This window comes from Neolamprologus multifasciatus, chromosome 9 (genome assembly GCF_963576455.1).
Source record: "Neolamprologus multifasciatus chromosome 9, fNeoMul1.2, whole genome shotgun sequence".
In the NCBI taxonomy this organism is placed as follows: Eukaryota; Metazoa; Chordata; class Actinopteri; order Cichliformes; family Cichlidae; genus Neolamprologus; species Neolamprologus multifasciatus.
Window position 1 is genome coordinate 32171050 of NC_140447.1, and position 23811 is coordinate 32194860.

The 23811-nt window shown below is 45.2% G+C and overlaps 1 protein-coding gene and 1 long non-coding RNA gene across 5 annotated transcripts in view; both read right to left on the reverse strand.

The window, feature by feature from the left end:
• The window catches only part of rreb1a (ras responsive element binding protein 1a), a 50249-nt gene that overhangs the window by 23497 nt on the left and 2941 nt on the right, over positions 1-23811 (reverse strand). For 2 of the 4 annotated variants that reach the window (XM_085171644.1, XM_085171643.1), the window contains exon 2: positions 1918-2010. The exons of the other annotated variants lie outside the window; for them this stretch is intronic. The gene's annotated coding sequence lies outside the window, so the exon portion shown is untranslated. The remainder of the gene's footprint in view (positions 1-1917; positions 2011-23811) is intronic. 4 annotated transcript variants of the gene reach the window in all.
• LOC146511933 (uncharacterized) lies at positions 2657-18148 on the reverse strand. Its single transcript, XR_014875953.1, has 2 exons — positions 13723-18148; positions 2657-13687 (listed from the first exon to the last, which is right to left on the reverse strand). It is a non-coding gene; the product is annotated as an uncharacterized LOC146511933 (long non-coding RNA).

Genomic DNA, 23811 nt, shown 5'->3' on the forward strand with positions numbered 1-23811 from the left:
CTGACATGGCAGCGCAAATCGGGGGTGGCACCAGAGATGGCCAATCAGATATCAGTAGAGGGGGTGCCCTCCCAGGACACCATGTTTATATTTAAAAACAGGTCAAACATCCCTAAACACTGACAGCACGTCCACAGCCTTTCAGAGACGTCCTCCATCCGTCTCCACCTCCTCCACCTCCTCCACCTCCTCCTCCATCGGCCTTTTACAAACTGTTTCTAACTCCTCTTCCTCTGCTCATCTCCCCTCTGCCTGCTCGCTGCCCTCCAGCTCGGTTACACATTGACTGCTTCCTCTGTGTGTGTGTGTGTGTGTGTGCGTGCGTGTGCGTGTGTGTGTGTGTGTGTGTGTGTGTGTGTGGAGTTTAGACCCGGCGTGATAAAGTGTTGAGATAGCATCGACGGTGTGTCGGCTCCACTGTACAGCATACCGCAGCCGGCAGGCAGAGCGGGGGAGGGGAGCGTCTCAGCCAACCACCGAGCACGCTCACAGTGGAAAATGTCTGCAGCTCTCAGCCAATCAGGAAGCAGATTCCTCAACACATCCATCCTCCCGTGTGTGTGTGTGTGCGCTGCCCCATCTTTTCCCCTCCTACCAAACACTTCACACTCTGTTTCACTATGAAGATCTTTAACAAATTAAAAAAATAAAATAAAATAAAATAAATAAAATAAAATTTATTTTAAATTAAAATAAAGTTTCTAATGTAATATTTAGTGTTTTATTTTGTCTCATTATTATCGTCACGCTTCAAACTCTTTGAAAGCTGTCAAAGAGTTAATTTAAAAAAGAATAACTGTAATATTACGGTAATTAAACATTAAATGTTTCTTAAGTACTAATAATACTTTCATAGTTATTGAAAAATAAATGTTTTTGTGTATTAATACAACATCATTAATTAAATAAAAACACATTTTTATTAAAACTCCTGCTATAAATTTTAAAAGTGATTTTTTTTTAAATGTGTAAACTTTTACAGTTTCTATGTTGTGTTTTTGTTCCCTTTTAGACTTGAAGTAAACTAATGTCCTTCATACATGGTTTAAAAGAACAAAACAACAGAGATGTAACTGAAATGCTTAATTATATATATATTTATTTAACATAATAGTTTTTAAAGTGAATCGCTTTCATTTCCATGTTTTTATTCTTTTCTGATTGATGCTTCAATTAAAACTTTCTCAGCTTCACAACAACAACAACAACAACCAGGTGACGACCCCGTATGAGCAGCACTGTGTGACAGTGGGGAGGAAAAACGCCCTTTTCACAGGAAGAAACCTGCAGCAGAATCAGGCTCAGGGAGGGCGGGGCCATCTGCCCAAACACCAATCACACTGCAGGTATCTTATTATGTAATTTCAACTCCGTTTGTTTCCTTTAATGTTTATTTATTGAGTTTTATTTGTGGTTCTAATGTGTGTTTGTAAAGTCTGGTTATCATCACTGTCACAAACATTAACGGAGCTTCAGGAGCTTCAGGAGCTTCAGGAGCTCGTAGATAAAGTGGTGAAACCAGGCGGGACGCAGAGAGAAGACTGAAGAGGCGTTTATGAAAACGTCCAACCTTCCGTCTCCTCGGAAAGCCGGAAAACTCGCTGAAACACTTCCAGGAGCAAACACATCTGGAATCAGGTCAAAGCGTTGACAGGGACAGAGACGGCCAAACGCCATGCAAGCTGAAGCAGAAGCCACTGAAACAAAGATGGCAGACTGTGCCGCGAGAAACAGGAAGAAACGTTCATTCCCAGAGCTACCAAAGAGGCGGAGCCTGGAAGCGTTTACAGGTGAGCGTTTAACTTCAGGTGGATGAAAGATGGCGAAACAATGAGGAGGAGGAGGAGGAGGAAGGAGGGGAAGGAGGTGAAGGTGGCGGTGGGATGAAGATGAGAAAGGAGGGAGGAGCATATTTACCCGTCTTTTTCGTAAAGCAACGCTCGCTCGAATCTGTCTCGGGGCGGGAGGGGGCGGGGTTTGTTGTGTGTGTGTCTGCAACCACTGCTCACACTGCAGGGAGGAGAGCACAGAGAGACCGTCAGTAACACAAACACACGTTTACACACAAATACAGAAACAACAACAAACTTGTGAAAAACAAACATCAAGTTTGGATGCACCAACGTGAACATCTGGACTCGATGTGTTCCAGAATAACACAAATATTCCCCTTTTCAGGAAACACCACAGCAGACGCGAGTGCAGCTAACCTGCTCACTTCTGTTATCATTGCATTATTTTCTGTTTAAAGTAAAACTACGTGTGCAGCAGCTCACAAGCTGCAGTTTGTAGAAACACTGGTTTTATTTGACATTATCCACTCCCACAGTGGGCGTCACACAGAGCTGTGTCATTGCTGTAATTAGCATTTTCATTTATCAGGTTTTTACTGTTTAACGTTTTACCGTAAATACTGGAATACAGCAGTGCTCACTAGGGGTGAGGAAAAAATGGATACTGTGTAGCATGGTGATATTTTGTTTGCTAATAATGTATCGATACAGGGACAGCAGAAATCGATATTTTGTTACAAAAAAGGGTTTTTGTAATCTGACTTCAGAGCATGTTGATCCTTTTTCTGAGCAACAATCCTGACATTCCTTCACTGTCCAAATGTGTGTTTACTTATTTTAATTTAAGACATGTTTTATTTTAATTAAGTTTAAAACTTTTTTATTTACCTTTATGTACAGAATTTGAATATCGCAAAATATTTTTAAAAAATTGCAATAATATCGTATCGTGAGTTGTATGGTGATTCCCACCTCTAGTGCTCACTTAGCATGCTCACATTTATTAGGCTTTTGTACTGAGCGTACACGGCTCCTGTTGCCGTGACGATAATCACAGATTTTACTACAATAGAAACAGAAACTACATCTATTCCCTCGATCATTTACTGCTGCGGTTTACATCGTGGAATATACACTCTGGCCGAGCTCGACAGCGCCCCCTGTGGAAGAAGAAACAGCCCCCTGATTTCACCCAAACAATTTAAACAATGAAAATGGATCCGCCCACAGCGAGCGTTTCCACGGACACGCGCCCTGTTTTACTGTTTCCAGACTGTAAACGCTCGCGTCCACATAAACAAAGTAAACGATGCAGAAACAACACACAGAGCTTCAGGGACGCAGAGGTGAGCTCAGAGTCTGACTTCACCGACACACACACGCGCACACACATGCACACACACACACCTTCAGGTCCAGCATTACAAATAAAGCGAGTACAGAGGTCAGTGTGCTGCATTATGTGCTGATACAATCACGGCTGATAACACAAAACACAAACTGAACTGTGGAGGCGCCATCAAGGCCCAGAGTGGCCCGGTGCATTATGGGTAACAGAAAGATACCTGCTATCTGCTGATATCTGCCCGCAGCAGTGACGTTTGTCAGGACATTTTATTTCTTATTTACAGCTTCAGAAATAAAAAAGTGCAGAAGAAGAAACCCAGAGGCTTAACTGAGCTGCCCAAAGACGCTAATCTGTCAGACAGGGCGAAGCGAGGTTACGGTGAGGGAGGGCGAGACGAAAAGAAGACAAAAGATATGCTGGAAAGGAGGAAAGATGGAGGGATAAGAGGGATGCAACAGGCTGCACAGCTCAGGGACGTATTTACGGATGGAGGGATGATGGAGGGGGCAGGAGACAGAGAGAGAGATTAAGAGCTTAACAGGGTTGGTAAGACCAATTAGGAGGCAGCTGAGACTGAAGGTGAGGAGGATGAGGGAGGATAGAAAACGTCTGCACCCGCATCACCGCCTGAGAGAAGTCTGCGTTTACAGGAAGGCGAGGATGCAGATAAATACATGTAGAACTAAATATCAGTACAAGATGTCCAAAAATATCTGTTAATGTTAAAGCATCAGTGCTGTGAGCCAAGAATCACTTAGAAACCACAAAAAAATGAACAACTGAGATATTCTGAGTCTGGATTTATTCAGTTTTAGAAAAATAAGTCTGTAACTGATGACTTCCTGAGCCAGCAACGAGCCAAGAAACCAAGGAAAAGTGAAAAATGTGATTATTCACAGGCTTTGAAAAATAAAGCCAAATTCACCTTTAGCACATCCTGCATCCTGCAGAAGTCTATAGCAAGCACGTTCATCTCCCGTTAATCAGAGAGAGCTGCATGTGTCCGACCCTGGACCCATTTTTGTGTGCGTGTCTATTTTTCTTCCACAACAGACAAAGGATTAAAGAAAACCAGCATTTCTCTAGCTGTTCACTTTAAAATCAAGCTATCGTGAGTTTCACAAACAGGTTTTCTATCTGCTGCTGAGGGCCTGTCGTCAGTGTTAATGGGCTGAGTATTGTTGCAGATAAAGGAGGTGTAAGCTGATACAGGGAGGTGCCACGGCTCCCACCTAAACTAGGATTTATCACCGTGTTCCCCCACCACCACACAAAGCCCCCGCTAAGCCAGCAGCTAATGAGCTAGCCCCACTAACTCACTTTAGCTTTGTTCTGCTGCAGACACAGCCTGCTGCATTGTTTCTAGCTTTGCAGCACTAAACGGCTCCGCGCGGCTTAAAACTGGAAACCAGAGCTGCCAGCACTGCTAATACCAGCAGGGTCAAAACTTTAGGTTAATGAATATAAAGCACATAACGACTATGAAACGATACACAGGCCCTGATGTGAGCGAGATGCTAGCATCAAGGCAGAAGCTAATCTTCCAAGACAGCTGTTTCAAACTTTGAAACTTTGTATCCTTTTAAAACAAAACACAAGCTCCCGATGATTCATTAACACCCACATTAACTGCACATGCTAGCATCATGCTACATGCTAACAGTAGACAGTTTTCATCATTGAACTTATCTAAACAGACATGGGCATATATACGGGGGGGGGGGGGGGGTCAGGGGGGTCCACGTCACCTTTGTCTTTTCGAGACATCACTGCAGGTCCAACTATAAAACTATAAGTATCGAAACCTAAGTTAAAGAGATCTTAAATTACACACGATTTAACTTTAACCCGTGCTAGCCAAAGTTTCTGTTTTTATCTTGTTAGCATAAGTAAGATTAATAAACTAAAGGTTAATGTGGTTTTATAGACAAAGTCAAAGTGAAATCTTTGTTTTAATGATTACTAATAATAACAATAATTTAAAAAATATCTTTGAAATAAAATACATGATATAAATAAACGACATGCTACTGTGCTAACATGTTAAAGTACAACAGATGATGCAGTTAAGATAAGATAAGATAAGATAAAACTTTATTAATCCCTCGGGTTTCTCTGGAAAATTTAAATATTTTAAACAAAGGCGATATAACGAATTAACAACATTAATGATAGTAATTTTTTAAAAAGCCAAACAGGCACAGGACTACAGAGTAGCATTAGCATCTCGTACTCAGTGTCAGAGATACTGTGTCAGTGCAAGCATGGGCGTATATACGGGTGGGTCAGGGGGGTCCACGTCACCTTTGTCTTTTCGAGACATCACTGCAGGTCCAACTATAAAACTGTAAGTATCGAAACCTAAGTTAAAGAGATCTTAAATTATACACGATTTAACTTTAACCCATGCTAGCCAAAGTTTCTGTTTTTATCTTGTTAGCATCATAAGTAAGATTAATAAACTAAAGGTTAATGTGGTTTTATAGACAAAGTCGAAGTGAAATCTTTGTTTTAATGATTACTAATAATAACAATAATTTAAAAAATATCTTTGAAATAAAATACATGATATAAATAAACTACATGCTACTGTGCTAACATGTTAAAGTGCAACAGATGATGCAGTTATGTTAAACAAAGGCGATATAATGAATTAACAACATTAATGATAGTATTTTTTTTAAAAAGCCAAACAGGCACAGGACTACAAAGTAGCATTAGCATCTCGTACTCACATGAACCTCATGCTAGCATGTTTACATTTGCTTTTTACCTTTACGTAAAAATGAGTCATTAGCGTAAACTGACACGTAGCTTTTACATCACGCTAACAGAGGAAATATGATCTTTTCATAATATATAAATACAGTGCACCACAATAGCATTTTTTTATGTTAGCATTAACAGCTAGCATGTAAACTGGAGATTTCGCCATGTTGATGACGCCGATTCTTTTAATGAAGTCTAAATATAAATTGTGAAATTAGCTTCATTTTCAGGTTAGCATTAAGCCTTTGCACTGCTTGGATTTTGATTTGTCAACAGTCATCCATCCATCTTTTATGTTTTAGCAGAACATAACCAATCCAGGGTCTGCAAACAGCATCATGTGATTTTCATAAAAGTAACAAACTGCCTCCAATTACTCAGCAAGTCTGCATTGAAAATCAAGTTAAAGCTGATCAATCAGAGCTTAAAGTGGCCCATCAGGCCACGGCACCGGCGTGTTCTGGTTAGAGCGCGTCACAGAGTAACTGGGTTGACTGGGAACAGAATGTGAGCCGTGACAAACACCCGAGGAGGAGCTCGGTGATGATGCTTTTAACTGTGTGCGAGCAGCCAGCGGCAGAGCGGGGCCCTGTAATACACTCTGATGGTAAAAATAACTCGCCGAGCGGGACGAGGAATGCGTGCGCTGAAGAATGCCGCTCTGCTGACGGGTGACAGGCATGGACAAGTGCAGAGGGAGGAGGAGAGGAGGAGAAACACCTGAGAGGCAGAAACCTGTGCGAGTTATAGAGAAAAGGAGGATTAGATAAGAGTGAGAGTTAGACGAGTGAGTTTGTGCACGTTTGGGAAAATTAAGCAGAATTTGCTGTTGGCACTTCCTGTTTTCCATGCGCTGTTTCAACGAGCGAAAAACTGAATAAATGTGACGCTAACGTAGAAACGTGACTCTTCTTCTCTGCTCCTGGTCCCCGTAAACCTTTCTGACCTCATGTGTCTGCTCAGATTTATCACCTGGAGTTTGTTTTGTGTCATTTTTTGTTTTATGTCTCAGTTGTGTCGTTTTCAGCCTTTAACGTATCCGTTTGGCGTCCTGTGTCACGTCTTTGCTGTTGGTGTTTGAACGTCGGCGGTTCGCTCGTGTTTACTCTGCTGGGAACACGTTCGGTCTGCTGCTGTTTGCTTTGGGACGATGTCCTCGGGTGCCACTCGGGCCTCTGAACGAAGAAACGGGGCGTTTCGTTGAACTATTTCACAACCTGCGCTCGCATGGCGGGGATGGAGCGGGTCGAGAGAGATGGAGAGAGAGAGAGAGGATCCACAGGGTGTGGAGGAGAAAACAGGAAGTGAGAAAAGAAGAAGGAGAACCCGAGAAAGAAGCGAACGCCTGAGACGGAGAATCCAGTCAGACCAGACGAGCCGCTGCTCATCCCGCACGGACGCTGTAAACTTTGCTGCGCCCTGATTGGCCGGTGGCCCGCCACCCTCCGCGTAACCTGACGACGGATAGGCTCCCGCTGCCGCCTCAACCTCCACCCTCCTCTCTCCCTCCCTGCATCCTTATCTCCTCGGATGAGTCAGTGCACGCGGTTACTGGTTAACTGAGCTTCAACATGTCTGACTGAGTGTGATGGAAGCCGCGCTCAGACCCGTCATGACGCTGCAGTATTACTTCCTGTATCCGAGCGAGAGAAGGCATCAGCTGACTGCTGATGAGGAGCACGGGAGAGTTTGGAGGCACACGGAGCATCTTTCTCAGCCGGCTGTGATTGTGCGCGAGGAGACGGGCAGGAAATGCGCCGCCGCCGGCCTCCCACACAAATACCAACACAATAAAACTGGTTTCAAACGCTCGTCTTCTTTCCCTCCTCACGGCTGATTGTTGTAGGTTTACGGCCCAGAACTTCAGCCTCTTAGTTTCTTCATTTGCATCTTAACTTTTTGTGTATTCGCTGCGGTTTGTAGCGTTTTGCATCGTATGGTTTTTATTTCCAACATTTTGTGATTTTGTTGCCCTCTCTTGTATGTTTTAAATCCTTCTGCATGTTTATCGTCCCCGTCGTCACGTTAGCATTTTGCTTTCATTGTTTTTGTCACATTTTTATGGTTTTGATCTCTTTTTCCATGTTTTGTTTTTTTGGTCCGATTGTAGTCCTTTAGACTGATGATTAAACTACAAACACCAGACTGCCACTGATGCTTCATCCTGTTTAACCTGAACACAAAGACTGTCCTCCATCTTTCTTCTGTAATTACAGACATGATGTGTGTGTGTGTGTGGGGGGGGGGGGGGGGGGGGTTGCGTGTTGAGCAGCTGTCCCTCTCACACACACACACACACACACACACACACACACACAAACACAAACACAAACACAAACAGGTGTGGGAGACAGCCAGCGGCCTCTGCTGTGAGCTCCATTCATTCACACTGACAGATGCTAACCTGGTCGAGCTACGTGTTAGCAGATGCTAACCTGCCAGCTCTGCACTTTCAGCCAAACGTTTGCGCCGTGAGCGTCTTCAGCGCGGCGAGCAGATGTTAGCGCGTCATGCCGACACACAGCTCAGTGTCCAGTTTATTAGGCACAGCGGCGTCTGGTTCAGGTGTAGCTTCTCTGCCTGTGATTGGACGCTTTGTTCAGGTGATTTGAAACATTTATTTTGTGCATTTTTGTTGTTTTGTATGAAAACTTTTCCACCTAGTTTTGTGTCGTTTTGTTCATTTGTGGTGTTTTTGTTGCTTTGCTTCACTTGTTTGACAAAATTCTCCATCTTTTTTTGGCTGCACCCTGGAGTTTCCTGGAGTTTCCTGGAGTTTCCTGGAGTTTCCTGGGGCCCGTCTGCTCTTTATTTTCCGTCCTTTTGCGTCTCCTGGTTGTTGCCGAGCGTCTCGGTCCGATCTATTTAACAGGCTGGAGAACACGAGTCCTTCAGCTGAACTTTGCTCCCGGCTCTCAGTCTTAATGTTCAGCCAAACTAATCCAACCCGTCCTGACACACATTAACGCGTCCTTCCTCGCACCCTCTAAACTTTAACTCCACTTTATTCTCCCTCTGAGCCGCCGAGCGTCTCCTCTCAACCTCTCCTCTCCCATCTTTCCATCACTTCAGTCTCTCCGTCCTCCAACATCCAGCAGTTGTCTCTCTGCTCAACAAGCAACACATTCATTGCACACACGCACGCACAGCAGCTGGCGTGCACACACACACACACGCCGCCTGCTCACACAACTGGGAGTGTTACGTCTGTGTGTGAACAACACAAAAATGCACCCACACACACACAGCCCACATATTTGCAGGCTGACAGACACTGGTGTGTGTCGGAGTGAAGGAGTGGGAGGAGGCGCACACGCACACACACACACACACACACACACACACACACACACACACACAGCTGGCCACATCCATAACAGCAGAGGCTCGTCTCTGTGGTTCTCTCGCTGCGTTGGTTTACGGATGCCCGTTCAGATGCTGTGAGCAGGTTTCAGCCTGACAACAAAATCACGGCCCTCAAATCTTTCTCTAACTGGACCGAATACTCTGATTACTCTGACTGTCCTGACCCGTTTCACACCTCTTCGTGGCCGGTTACTCTTTGTCGTTCCCGCTGTCCTTCTCTGAGCTCGCCGCCTCGGCGCACGTATCGTTACATTGTGATGTGAATCCTCTGCAGACGACTCCTCGCCGTCCCAAAACAAAACTTCGGTTGTCCTGCGGCTGCTTCACGGTGTCTGTGCGGTCATGTTCGAGCTCTCTGCACGCTTACCGGGCGTCACGTCTTCATCTGAAAATCAGTTTTTCTCTTCTTTGGTCTCGTTTCAGTCGTTTGACATCCATCTTTGTCACTTATGGTTCACTGATGATGTTTTTAGGCCGTTTTTTGGCCTTCAGGTCATTTCAGTTTTTGCAACAGTGTCTCAGTGTCCACCGCGTCCTGTGGTCTCTGAGCACGGCTGTTGCTGCTGTCTCTGACGGGACGCTGCCTGGAGTCTGTTTATCCGTCCTAATTGAAATGTGTCCACACCCACTCAGGATAAAGGGGATTTTGAGGGGCCTGTTCGCTCCTGACAGGCCGTCCTGTCCTGGAAGGAGCCTGAGACGTGTTTACAGAGGTGAAGGTGGAGTGAATGGCAGGAGTGGCGTCGTTCACAGAAAGAAAAGAGAACAATGGGAGCAGACAGACGGGAAGGAAGACGCTCTGCTGCACGCAGACGGGTGAAAACGCCGTTTCTTTGTTTTCTGTGACTTTAACACGAGTAACAAACGCGTTCGGGTCGCTGTCCCGGTTTTCCGATTCTGACCAGCTGCACACCTGGGATCTAAACGTTACCTGGAGTTTGTTTCCTGCAGGCGGACGGGGATGAGGAGGAGCCTCGGCGGCGCTCAGGTGTCTGCGGATGCTGGAAGGATGTGACCTGACAGAGTCGCCCCTCCTCCTCCTCCTCATCCCCCCCTGTGTGCAAACCCTCACAGCTCTTTCATCACCTCAAATACAGGACGAGCCTCTGCTCAGTAAGTTCAGAGCTCAGACTGGCTTTAGCTTGTTTGAGCATGCAGCGAGGCCTCAAGGCGACACACACACCAGCCTGTGTGTGTGTGTGTGTGTGTGTGTGTGTGTGTGTGTGTTCACGTCAAATCATCCGAGCAACTGCAGCTTTTATTCTGTGTTAGAAACAGAACGGACGAGTCGATCGAGCTCAGAGTTTCACAATAAAAGCATTTTCACACTCATCCTCAGCTCCACTCACAAACTGCTCAGTGGACACGTTCACGATTCCTGATCTGGAGAAGATTCATTTTATGTCTTTAAGACTTTCTGCACGTTCAGGTTTTTCTTCTTGGTGAGGAAACGGTGAGCATCCAGCTCCGAGAGAGAGGAATGAAGGAAGAGATGAAGGCGGCGAAGCAAAGGAATGAGGAAGAGAAGCCGCAGGGGGAGGAGAAGAGCGAGGAGGGGGGGGGGGGGTAGGCCAAAAAATGTGACGAGCTAAAGATGAAGAGGAAGAGACAGGATGAAGAAAATATAAAAAGAACACAAAGAAGTCAGAGGTGAAGAATGAGGAGAAGCAGCGACGGATGCAAAAAGAAAAGAAGAAGAAAGTTGTTGATTAAACCAGAAAAAAGGAGACAAAGGAGAAACCTGAGGTGATGAGAGAGCAGGAGAGAGGAGAGAGGAGAGGAAACAAGGATGAGAAACAGCCGAACGACAAAGAAGAAAAAACTTCAATGTGTGTGTGTGTGTGTGTGTGTGTGTGTGTGTGTGTGTGTGTGTGTGTGTGCAGGGCGTGGTGCTGATGAAGACCAGGTTTCAGCTGCGTGAAAAGACTCAGAGGCCTTTTGTGTGTCTGCCTGAGGGGCAACACACACACACACACACATGCACACACACACACACAAAGCTGTGTGTGTGTGTGTGTGTGTGTGTGTGTGTGTGTGTGTGTGTGTGTGTGTGTGTGTGTGTGTGTGTGTGTGTGTGTGTGTCACCAGCACTTTCCCATGGGAGGGTTTATTGTTATTCTGCTCTGAAAGCTGAATGGAGTCGGGTGGGCACACCTACTGCCACAACCCCCGAGTCACACCTGAGAGCACACACACACACACACACACACACACACGTTGGTGGTGATGAAGTAATTTGGAGGACAGGGTCTGTGTGTGTGTGTGTGTGTCATCAGTAACTGTAAATATTGTCACTTCAAAATAAAAGCACAAAAAAAGGAGAAACAAGATGAAGAATAGCAGCGGAGGCAGGGCTCGCAAAATCGCTAGCCCGACGTCTAGCTAGCGATAGCCCCGTCGATAGCCCCGTCGATAGCCCCGTCGATAGCCCCGTCGATAGCCCCGTCGATAGCCCCGTCGATAGCCCGACGGGCTGAGATAGATCTTGGTCGCCTGACCGGAGATATCGCTAGCCCCGAGACGTCGGGCTAGCGATTTTGCGAGCCCTGGGAGGAGGAGGAGTGATCTGGATGAAGTCACGTGACCCCGAGCCTCAGCAGGCGTCTCTCCTGTATTTTAAAGTAAAACTGATGGAAACGACGACTCGGTGATGAAAACTGCTCCTTGTTTTTCTAACAACAGAAACCTGAAAAACCGCCTGTGAGAGCCAGCTGGGACAGGCTCCGCCCCCTGTGGCTGTGGATGGATGATCTGTTTTTCAACATTCAGTTCATTTATTTTAAATGTGTAACTGCCCCAAAAACTGGTAACCATGGAAACATAGCAAAACTCGCAGGCTCACTCATCACTCAGTCTGTCTTTTATGTACAGTCTGTAGTGATGACATCATCAGGTTTCAGTAACATTTAAATGAAATGAAATCATGCGCTGGTTCAACCGAACTTTATCATCTGTGACGGCAGCAGAGCTCAGGGAAGGATGCAAGGAGAGGAAACAAGACAAAGTGGAGGAGGAGGCAAGGAGCTATCCAACCCTCCTCCTCGATCGCACGTGCAGGTAAACGTGGACGTCACCTGTCCAGAAAAGAAAAAAGTCTGGGGGAATGCTGCAGTTGCCACGGCAACGAGGTGTGTCCTGTGTTTGCAGAACAAACAGCGGTACCTGTTCACAGCAGGGCGGAGCCTGTGTGTGTGAGTCAGATTACAGCTAACAGTCAGATTACCGGGATTATGGAGGACGGCTGTGAAGGCTCCATTCACCTGAACAACAACAACAACAACACACACGCACACAGCGACTGTGTAAACTTCACCTGACAACATCTGCAGGAGGAGCCGAGCACAACTGACCTGAGGATGCAAGGGGACGGAAAAGGATCAAACTAAGGAAACAAGGAGAGAAAGGCAGAAAGGGGGAGGGGTCAAAGGTAGAAGAGGATGCAAGAAACAGGAAAGAAAAAGGAAAGAGGGTAGGAAATGAGGAAACAAAGGAACCAAGGAGAAGAAGCCAGAAACAAAGTAAGGAAACCAAGAGAGGAAACAAGGTGAGGGTGCATGAAAAAAGGAGACAAACACAGAGAGAAGAACACAAGGAGACGTGGACAAGGATGTAAGGAGGCCAGAAAGAAAACGAGGAGACAAAACTGAGCCACAGAGGAAACACAGAAGGGCCCAAAAAGGACAAAATGAAACTATGAGGGGCAACAGAAAGGGGACAGGAACAAGGAGATAAGGAGGCAAACTAAGGAGAGAAAGGCCAATAAAAAGAAGAAGAATCAAGGAAATAAACAAGGAGAGAAAAGGAGGAGACAAACAAGGAGGGGAGACGGGGATGCAACAAGGAAACAGGGTATGATAACTGTACTAGGCAGCAAGGACAGGAAATAAGGAGGAATAGAAGTAAAGGAAGAAGAGTGTAAACAAAGGATGGACGTCTTTCCTTAGCTCCTTACTTGAATACGAGCCACCACCCTGAACCCTTGAGGTCCTCACTCGGTCTAAATCTAACACCGGCCCCCACAGCGCCAGCTAAACGAGCATTTCTCACACACACACACACACACACACACACACACACACTTTCCTGAAGTGACCGGGGTAGTGATTGCGGTTAAAACTAAATCTACCTTTGTTGATTTAACCGCCACGGTTATTTGCATGCTCGCGCTCTTCCTCCCCCCCCTCCTCCCCCTCCTCCCCCCTCCTCCTCCCTCTCAATCCTCAGCAGCAGCCAGCTGACAAAACTGTTTAGTCAGCAAGAAAAGGTGAGCGGGGGGGCGAGCGAGCAGCAGACAGAGCACAGAGAGAGAGGGGGAAGACTCTGCAGGCTGCATCAGTTAACTCTTTCCTCCGTGAGACGGCGAGCTCAGAGATCATCGTCGCTCGCACCGACAACACGCTCAAACATTAAACTCGCTGCTCTGACTTTAACTCTTACAGCATCAACTCTGCCTCCACTGCCAGACTCCACTCAGAAAACGCTCGTTTTTAGAGACGCGGGACACTTAGAGACCTTTAAAGCTGCAAATCATCACCACGACAGCTTCACACAACAAATAACAGCTCTGCTGAATGTTCACCACTGTAAGGACTCAGTCACACAAAGGTATAAAAACAATGCTCACGTTTGACAGCATTAACACACAAAGTTTCCAGCACAAAACTCCATTTAGAAAACGCTCGTTTTTAGATGTGTGAGGTATTTTAGGACCCTGCAGGTCACCTTTATCTTCACAACTTTACACCAACGAAGAAGTTACAGGATTAAAGTTTACTGTGGAGGGAACCTTTTCTTCCTTCAACATAAAACTGAAACACGTCATCTTCAGCAACGAGACTTTTTTACACCCAAAGAAATGTCAAACAATTTCCTCAAACTGTGACAACAGACGCTTGCTTTCCACTGCATCACATGACTTCCTGTATAGAAAATGACTTTGATTTTCAGCCTTTACATTCACCAGTTTCAGTTTCATGATATTTGTGAAGGCTTTCCCTTTTTACTGCTCCTGTTACCTGACGTTTAAATATAAAACAGGACGGCATCAACACGCAGCCTGGCCTCCAACACAAGACTGTCCGCTTTAAATACTTCCAATGGCTTTCTCTGAGTTTTATTTTGAAGAGGAGCAAGTCCTTCCTGTTTTCTCAGATTGTTTCATCGAGCTCGTGTTTGTGAAGAAAAATGTGTTTGGATGCTCTTCTGAATGCGCTGCAGGGTGGAGCTGATGGATGGATGGAGGAGGGGTGGAGGACAGACCTGTTGTATGGGATGCCAGTGTGTGTGTGTGTGTGTGTGTGTGTGTGTGTGGGTGTGGTGAGAGCGTCTTGCTGATAAGCAGCTTGTGAAGCTAACTACCACTGCAGCGCGTGTGTGACGGCTGATACACACACACACACACACACACACCTTCACCCCGTTCACAGCAAATAAAGCCGTATTTACTGCGAGGACAAAGTCCGAGCGCCTCGACTGTGAAAGAATGTCACGGCGGACGGAGGGAGGAGGGCGAGGAGGACGTTTAGAGGAGGGTGGGGGCCGAGCAGATGAAAGGCGCGAGGTGGAGGAGGAGGTGGAGGAGGAGGATGCTCGGAGCAGCTTATCTCCACTTTTATGATTTTATGCCTCAAAGACTGACGGGCCGCTCGCGGTTTGAAGTACCAAAGTTTCTGCGCGCACACGTGAAGCACGCGGAGACAGGCGAGCGCTGTCTGAGGACACGCCGTCCTCACATCCATGAACGTAAACATCCATGAAGCTGCTCAGTAAGGAAGAAACGTGCCAATTATAACTGAAGAACCTGAATAATTACAACATCCATGAGTCGAGCGCTAACAGGAGCGGCTAACAGCTAATTCAGCTGTCTTTAATAGGGAACAGTTAGCTAAACAGCATTTATACGTTTACAAGCAGGTTTATACATCTGAGTTTAACAAGCAGAACCATAAGATATTGATATTTAATTAAAAACTACAAAAAGCCCCAAATGTTCATATTTACAGAGCCAAACATGCAAAACTAGCCTGATAAAAATAACAGTTTAAGGATGTCTTCAAACAGGAGCTGCTGACGTGTAATCTGGATACTTTTAATGGCAGAAAACTGCTTGAATTAGCAGAAATACAGAGTGAATGCTCAGGACATCAACATGCCTCGCACCACGCCAGGCTAACTGGGTTTTTAGCTGTTAGCCAGACAAAAAAGAAAACAGCGACGCTCATGGCAAAAGCATTTATACAATCTCTACACATCTGTGACTTTTACACTAATTACCAGCGAAGATCAGGAGTGCATCTGATCATTATTGTCAATAATTAACTTGGTTCATAGAAAAAAATAAATCCTAATTCCCTTTAATACCAAAAACAGCAGCAGAGAAGCTGCAACCTAAAAACAACGTTTTCTGAATGGAGTTTTGTATTAGAGCAAGATGACGCGAGCTAAATAAAAGTTTTTAGATGCTAACCCACAGCAAACATCCCTCGAAGAGGAAGAGGAGAAAGACGAGAAGAGAGGGGGTTAACAGGAAGTGAAGCAGCCTCTCATCAGGAGAGCAGAGGAGGAGATGGAGGAAGTGGAGAAACAATAGCTCCCCTCTTTCTGTGTGTGCGAGTCGGTCCATGTGAAGCCTTTATTATCAGAGAGGCGGCGTTACGTAACGACAGAGATGTTGTTCATCTTCTGCTGAGCTTCCAGGAAACTTTCACCAACTCACAAAAACACACAGACGATAGTCGAGGAGGGAAAAGTCATTCAGCACGAGCAGAGAGGATGCTGCTGCAGGGAAAACTGCGTCACGCTGCACATTCGGACTCCTTTCATGACAAATATTCACACGTCTGCTCACAGAAAGAAAACGGCTTCAGTGGGAGAGTTAAAAACCTGCACAGGTGACTACAAACAACAGTCTGAGGGGGGTTAGGAACACCAAACAAGCAGAGTTACGCAAACTCTGCAACAACTCATCAGGTCAAGGTCGAGTCAGAGAGAAACACAGCGGCTGAAACAAACACCAGTTTCTGCTGATTTCCACGTTTATATCCTCGAGTCTGCTCCTCTGCTGATGCCCAGCAGGAAGTCCGGCTCTCCTAAAAACGTAACTAAAGTTTACGACAACAAACTAACGCGTCTTAGATCAGGAGAGGAAGTCCTTCAAGACAAGAAAATGATGCTTTCTGCTCCTTTGTCCTGTTAAAACCTTCAAACATTCACAGATTTCTTTTACTACTTTTTAACCTCGTTATGTAGGAAATTAATCAATACTTGAAACGTTCCCTCTGACTTTTCACTCATAAACACGCTGAGTAAACTCTCAGAGCAGGAACGTTGTGTACTTGATCACAAATGATGGTTTACTGTAAATGTCTCTAAATGAGCCAAACAGACTTGACTTAAACACTGATGTGAACAACAATCAGACTTCTTCATGTGAAGCATCAGACAGCAGAGCAGCTAAACACGGACCACTGTAATATTGACTCAGGCTAACTTTAGCGCGTTCGCCGCTATATAAAGACGGCGGTCTGTGTGAGTCTGTGCGAGTGGGAGACACACCTTCAGAGGCTGTTTGAGGGTTCAGACGAGATGTCGTGACTTTATCTTACAATCAGATTCATGTTTAAAAACACATTAAAACAGGGGTCCTGGGTTAGAGAGGTGTTGACTGCACGTCCCCACAAAGACAGGTGTACAAGTATATGTGTGTGTGTGTAGGGTAGCTGCAGCTCACCTAAATTTAAACCCAGCAGTGTGTGTGTGAGATACAATCCCACATACACACACTCTGATGGGAGGAGGCCATCAAATGACACACTAAACTCTGTGTGTGTGTGTCCTACTTTAGTGCTATTCATCCCACATCTCGAATGACACCCATCCTCTCCTCGTCTCAGTGTTCAGGCCTCACAGAGCAGCTCATCGGTTTGTCGTCTACAGACGATGACGCTTATTCATCAGCTGTGATGATTTTTTACATGAAGTCTTGTTTTAGAGGCAGAAGGGTCCCTGCTGTGTGGTTTCTTTTACCTTTGTCTCGGTAAAATGTGTCAAACTCCAAAGAAAGAACGTTCAAGTCACCGTTCTTTATGGCTTCTTCATGAAACTCTGCATTATTGTGGAAAAACCAAACAGAGACCAGGGTGTGTGAATGACTCCTCTGGCAGGTTCACGTTAAACAGGCTGAAAGCAGCCGGGTAAGCAGGTGTAACACACACATGACACGAGGTGGATTTATTATTTATGTGTAATAGTTAAGTGTAGATAAAAAGTGGCCTGGGTGGAAATCAGACAGTGGAGCCTTCAGACCCAAGCATGTGTCAGAGGCGTGAAGCTCAGGTCGACTCACCAACACTAGCAGCTTTCCCTCTAAAGCAGCCAGTTTCAACAAAAGCTCGGCATATTGAACTGGTCCTGCGCCGCTTTCCCAGGAATCAAACCTCCAAAAACTAACGAGCGCAGGCCCGCTGGGGCGGGGGAGGGGTGTCAATTTAATCTGCTGCTATTAATGCATCAAAGATCTCCATCACCTCCTTATGGAGTCTGGGTGACGTGCAGAGCTCGACGTAACGGCAAAACAAAACCACTCCAGACAACTAGAACTGCACCGTAAAAATACTGCAGTTCCTCTAATGGCCACTAGAGGCAGACTGCAAGAGTGGGTCAGTCAGTGAGACTGTAGCCACGTAGCCACTAGGGGTGGGGAAAAATCGATACTGTGTAGCATGGTGATATTTTGTTTGCTAATAATGTATGGATACAGGGACAGCAGAAATCGATATTTTGTTACAAAAAAGGTTTTTGTGCTCTGACTTCAGAGCATGTTGATCCTTTTTCTGAGCAAGAATCCTGACATTCCTTCACTGTCCAAATGTGTTTAAAACTTTAAAACTTTTTAAAGTTTAAAACTTTTTTATTTAATGTAAAATTATATTTTGTTTTAATTGACTTTCAAATTCTTCAGTTGCTGAAGGGGCTGCATAGTTTTCATAAACTGCATAGTTCAGAATAGCTATAATTGTACCAGATGGTTGATTCAGTTAAGTTGGACTAGACTGTAATACAAACCGTTCAGTTTGTCAACAATCAAACTGAAATGAGAGAAAGACTGAGTGTGAGACTTTGATATTAGAGAAAATGAATATTGATAAAGTTTACCTTTATGTACAGAATCTGAATATTGCAAAATATTTTAAAAATTGCAATAATATTGTATCGTGGGATGTATGGTGATTCCCACCTCTAATGTCACGTCAGTTCTCGTGAAGGATTTGGTTTGTGTTCATATGTGTTTATATTCACGTGAACATCATTAAAGTTGTTTTCTGTGTCATCATCAGCTGCCCACAGACCCTCGGGTGGACTCGGTGTAATCGTTCTCGTCTGGGTTAAGAGAGGAAATCAAATAAAACGTGCGGCGACTCATCAGCTCTGTGAAACGCTGTGAACAACAAACTGCTGAAAAGCAGGTTTTTGTTCCTTTTTCATTCGAAAGGAGAAAACAAAAGAACACATTAACACTTTCAAAAAGCCTCGCCTCTTCCTCCACCTTCCTCCCTGAACCCTCCGTGTGGTCTTCCCCGTCTGCTGGCTCAGCCAAGCTTACAACTTTGAACTCATAAAGACAGGAAGTGTGAACCTATCAAAATAAAAGGATTTTAACAGTGAAGCCGGTCACTTTAGTGGGCGTTTCAGGTTTGGGTGAAGGGGGAGGGGGAGGTGAGCCATTTGGTCCACCCAGAGGTGTAAGAGTCTGCCTCCCCCACCCTCCCCTCCACACCTCTCTGTCTGCATCCAAACCGTCACAAACCTCCCCCACTCCGATGTCACCCCGATGAAGACTCAGAGAGCCCACAGGAAGCTCAGAGTTGTCCCTGCGACTGACCACACTTCCTGTTTAATGTGGACAAACTGAGCATCTTTGGAGGTGGGATCAGAAACTTTAGCAGGATCAGTTTGACGCACAGGAACGAGTCATTTCACTGTCATCTGCTGCAGTTTGTCACAGGTTCATCAAAGTGAAGCGACAGCTGAGCGTTTGAGGCTTTTCTGAGTCTGGACTTCGTCTGGTCCTGAGAAGCTTTACTGGATGAATCTCTGACAAAACTGATCCAACGTCTTCATCAGTTTAAATAACCAAGAAAAAGTCTGCAGATCCACTTTTCCTGAGTATTCTCTGGACCAATGATCGATCAGCTACGAGCTGGAAACGCTCCTCTGTGGCATCGATCATCAGCAGCTGATTGATACTGAAGGAGTGTAAAGCTGCAGTTTCGAGGTGATGAAACCTGATATCCTCTACTTTTCCTTCACAGGGACTAACCGCATCAGTCAGCTGATCAACGAATCAATCGGTCGGTCGAGCCGTCGGAGCGGCTCGCCGACGAGTCGAAGGGAACAAAGGAAACGAGCCGTGAAGCAAACGTTACCGGCTGATTGGTTCAAGCAGCGATGATGCGACTCACTGATGACTCACTGTTAAACTAATCAAAGAGACCGTAAAGGTGTAGAACAGGAGCAGATAGCAGGTCCAGTTTCAGAGTGAACTTTGACCCCAAACTCACTGCCTCACCTCCTCCTCCTCCTGCTGCTGCGGGTCAGGAAACATAATCTTATCTAAAAAAGGCGAGTCCATAAATAGAGGCGGAGACACCGAGGAGAGGCAAAGAAAAGAGGTGTAGTAACATCCTCCCCCTCCTCCCCCTGCTGCGTGTGGAGGTGCTGCATTCACTCATCTAGCAGCTGCGCTCTGATTGGCTGAGACGCAGCATCAACAAGTTGGAAACATTGTGACAAATCCACGAGACAGAAACACAGGAAATCAATCTGTGTGTGTGTGTCTGTGTGTGTGTGTGTCTGTGTGTGTGTGAGGATAGTGTGGTGATAATGGCGTCTCAGAGGGAGGACGACAGCTATTAATTAGCTGCTTCACTTTTGTCCCTGTGAGCACAAAAGTCCCTCTGAAACTCCCCATTAACTCTCTCTCACACACAGACACACACAGACACACACAGACACACACAGACACACACACACACACACACACACACACACACTCTCTTATGAAGGCAGCACAGAGGACGTTTGAAAACTTTCTTTCATGTAAAACTTCATCAGTTCTTTAAATGTCAAACATGTAATAAACACTGTGTAACTTTTATTTCTAAAAGTTAAATAAAAACATTTTTATTCACTAAAATAAATAAATAATAGTATTTTGTAGTGAACAACATTATTGTGTTTGAGTTTAACAGCATAATCAGGATAAACAAACATTTATTATTAAAAATAAACAGATTAAAGCTTTTTATCTCTAATGAGAAACTGAATAAAAGTCGTTTGCTCGCGTTCACACTGAGCTGTGACTGAGCTGCTCAATAACAGATCCTGACGAGGGATCAGAAACGATGCTGCTCGTCTGTCAGACATCAGAGAGGAGGTGAAGCTGTGAGCAGGGAGGTGGAGAGGAGTCAGTCGGTTGGCTTCACTCCTCCTTCATGCTGCATCATGTCTTTACATGAACACAGGCTGAGTGTGTGTGTAGCAATAACCACTCACAATACCGTCACACACCAACACAAGACACTCTTTGTGTGTGTGTGTGTGTGTGTGTGTGTTACATCATCGACTACATCATCGGTCGTCAGCATTTTAAACGTTTGCCACAGAAGAAGAAGAGGAGGATGAGGAGTGTGCAGCCTCAGGGTGGATTTATTATCGCTGTGATACAGACGTGTGAGACTGTTGTGTAGATAATAAACACCAAGATTTGTAACTTTTTTTTACTGTTTTTGTTGCGAGGAAACAAAGAACGAGCAGCCGCCGCCGGGCTGTGATAAACCTCAGCTGATTGGACGCTCTGCACCAATAACAGGATCAAACAAACGTCTGCTCGTTCTGCCACATGATTAAAGCTACACTCAGGCTGCAGACACTTTTTTCACTCTCAGAGCTGATGATGTCACAGAGAGAGGATGTCCCTAATATGGTCGTCTCAGACGCCCGAGTAAAAGCCAAAGAAACCGAGCTGTTAACCCAGGACAGTGTGACATCATCGGTGTCTGTTCAACGCTGGTTGGCCTGGAGCACCAGACCGGCGAGCCTTCAGGGTAACAGGCTGAGGCGGGACAGACCAGCCAATCACGTCAGGATGCGAGTGCGTGTCTGTTTCTACAGGTGACACGGCGACCATCGTGAACCTGGTGGAAATACGTAAACTCTGAGCACAGCTCGCAGTAACACGACCGAGCAGATGACGCGCTTTTAGATTTCCCCGCTCAGAGTTTGTAAAGCGCTGAACTCTCAGCCGAACATCAGCAGCACAAAAACAGATGATGGATCCATCGGGCAGCTGCAGGAATCAGACCCACAGAGGAAAGTTTTCAGCAGCTCCCGCTTTCATGTTGGATCGACCCTCCCCGCCTCCCTCCCAGCGTTACATCTCCATCTGAAAAACGCCGCCGCCTCTGCCGCTGCTCCGTGAAGCTGGGAGGCAACATTTCCCCCTCAGCAAGAAGAGCCAGTCGGTGAGAGGAACAGAGCGAGATCAGCGCCTGTCGCCGAGGGCCCAGCTCGGCCTCAGTGTTGAATTTCGTAATGGAATGCTAACTGCTCATCCGGATCCTTCCTCCTCCTCACAGCAGAGGAGGAGAGGAGGACCAAACGCAGCGGGAATATTCGGCGCTTGGTTGCAGGAAAGCTTCCACTCGTTACACATGATCTACCACAAAGCTGCCGTCAGCTCAGCACCGACGATCCACCATAAAAGATAAACTAGGTCAAAGTCTGTTTGAACTCATGCGTCTATTACAGATCCAAACAGCCTCTGCTGACACCTACAAATGCTTTATACACATGTGTAAGTGTGCAAGGAGCCAACAGATGCACTAAAGTGACCCCACAGGGGCAAAGGCCGCCATAAAACACAATCAATGTACAACACACGTCTGAGTCGCACAAATATGACTCTTCCTGCAGTGCGGGGCTGACAGGTGAAGAAGCTTTAAATAAAGCTACAGTGAGAAACTGCAGAAAATAAGATCCAAATGTCCTCAAAGTCACATTAAATCCACTCTTTAGCAGATCAAACACAGTTTAAGAGCATTTCAGGAACATCACAGCGTTTAAAACTCCACAAACACTCTGTGGAAGTGTGAGCATGTAGGGAACAAATGCTTTTCTATAGATTTAATTTAACTTTCTGCAAAGAATTTGGAAAACAAACAAACCGATTGTGGGTAAAAGTGTTACAAAATCACCATAATTTCCTTTTAGAGAGCTACCAGAGCGCTAAAGATTGTAATTATAGAAGTAAAGTCACAATCATCTTGCCAAAACTCAGTAATAGTTACCGCTTGACAAATATGGAAACAGAGCATCGCTAACTGCCATTGAACCAAGCCAAAGTCACTAATGAAACCCATAAATCCACTTTAAAGTGTGTCTGTGTAAGCTGAGCTGAGCTGCAGCAGCAAACAGACGTTACAGGAGTGCGTTAAACAGCCAAATGTTTGAAGAAAAGTGACAAAATGAAGCAGTAATACACGCGGAAAGATCGCTAACATTAGCCAAACAAGCTACCGGTCAATCCAGACTACATGAAAGGAGGGGGGGGGTAAAAGTTAGCCTGAAAGTCCTCCAGGAAGTGATAAAGTCAAAGACTCACTGTTCCTCAATTTAAGATGGATTTGTTTAAAAAATAAAATAAAAACTGCCCCAAAACGAGAAAGACTATGGAAGAAAAAACTAGCTAAACTTACAGCAAACCCCACAGGAACACCCATAAACCCACTTTAAGTGAATCATGGTCTTAATTAGCGATGATGGGATTATGTTAAAGCCAAAACATATAACAAAAGTCAATAAATAGGTCCAAGTAAAGTGGGACACCACCCAAATTCCCCTGAGGATGCTGAACTAAAGAAGGACGTATTTCTTATTAATCTCTCACAAGTTACGACACATTGCCAAAAAGTCTGTACTGTTTAAGTAATTAAGAGTAAAAGCACGTTTTGTATTCTTACGAAACTTTGTAAAAAGCACTGAAAGTTAGCCATCTCAGCCAAACTGCACCCACAGCAGTCATAGGCTGAGCTAAACACTAGAAGATACACAAACGCCAACAAAATGAGCTCAAATCAACTTTTTCTTCTATAACTTAACAGTTTACACCCAACACTGAACCATAAAATGGGTCCATTTCATTCAGTGTAACTGGAGAAAACGTTAAACAGAAGGAAAATTAAAAGGATTTATTCTCCAGAAACTAAAGTACCAAAAACAAACCCACTCACATGAATATAAACCCACTTTAAAGTGACTTTATTCAACTTTTAATGAACTGTGGACACAAATAACTACTGTTGGACTGTGCTCCAAAACATACAAGCCAAAACTAAAGATTTAAAGGGAGTAAAAGTTACCACAGAGTCGCTGTACTTAATGTAATTAGAGTAAAAGTCCATTTATTGTGTATAAAAGTGTGTTTGATGGCCTGTGTGCTTTAAACAATGACAGACTCCTCTTACAGTGAGGTTAAAG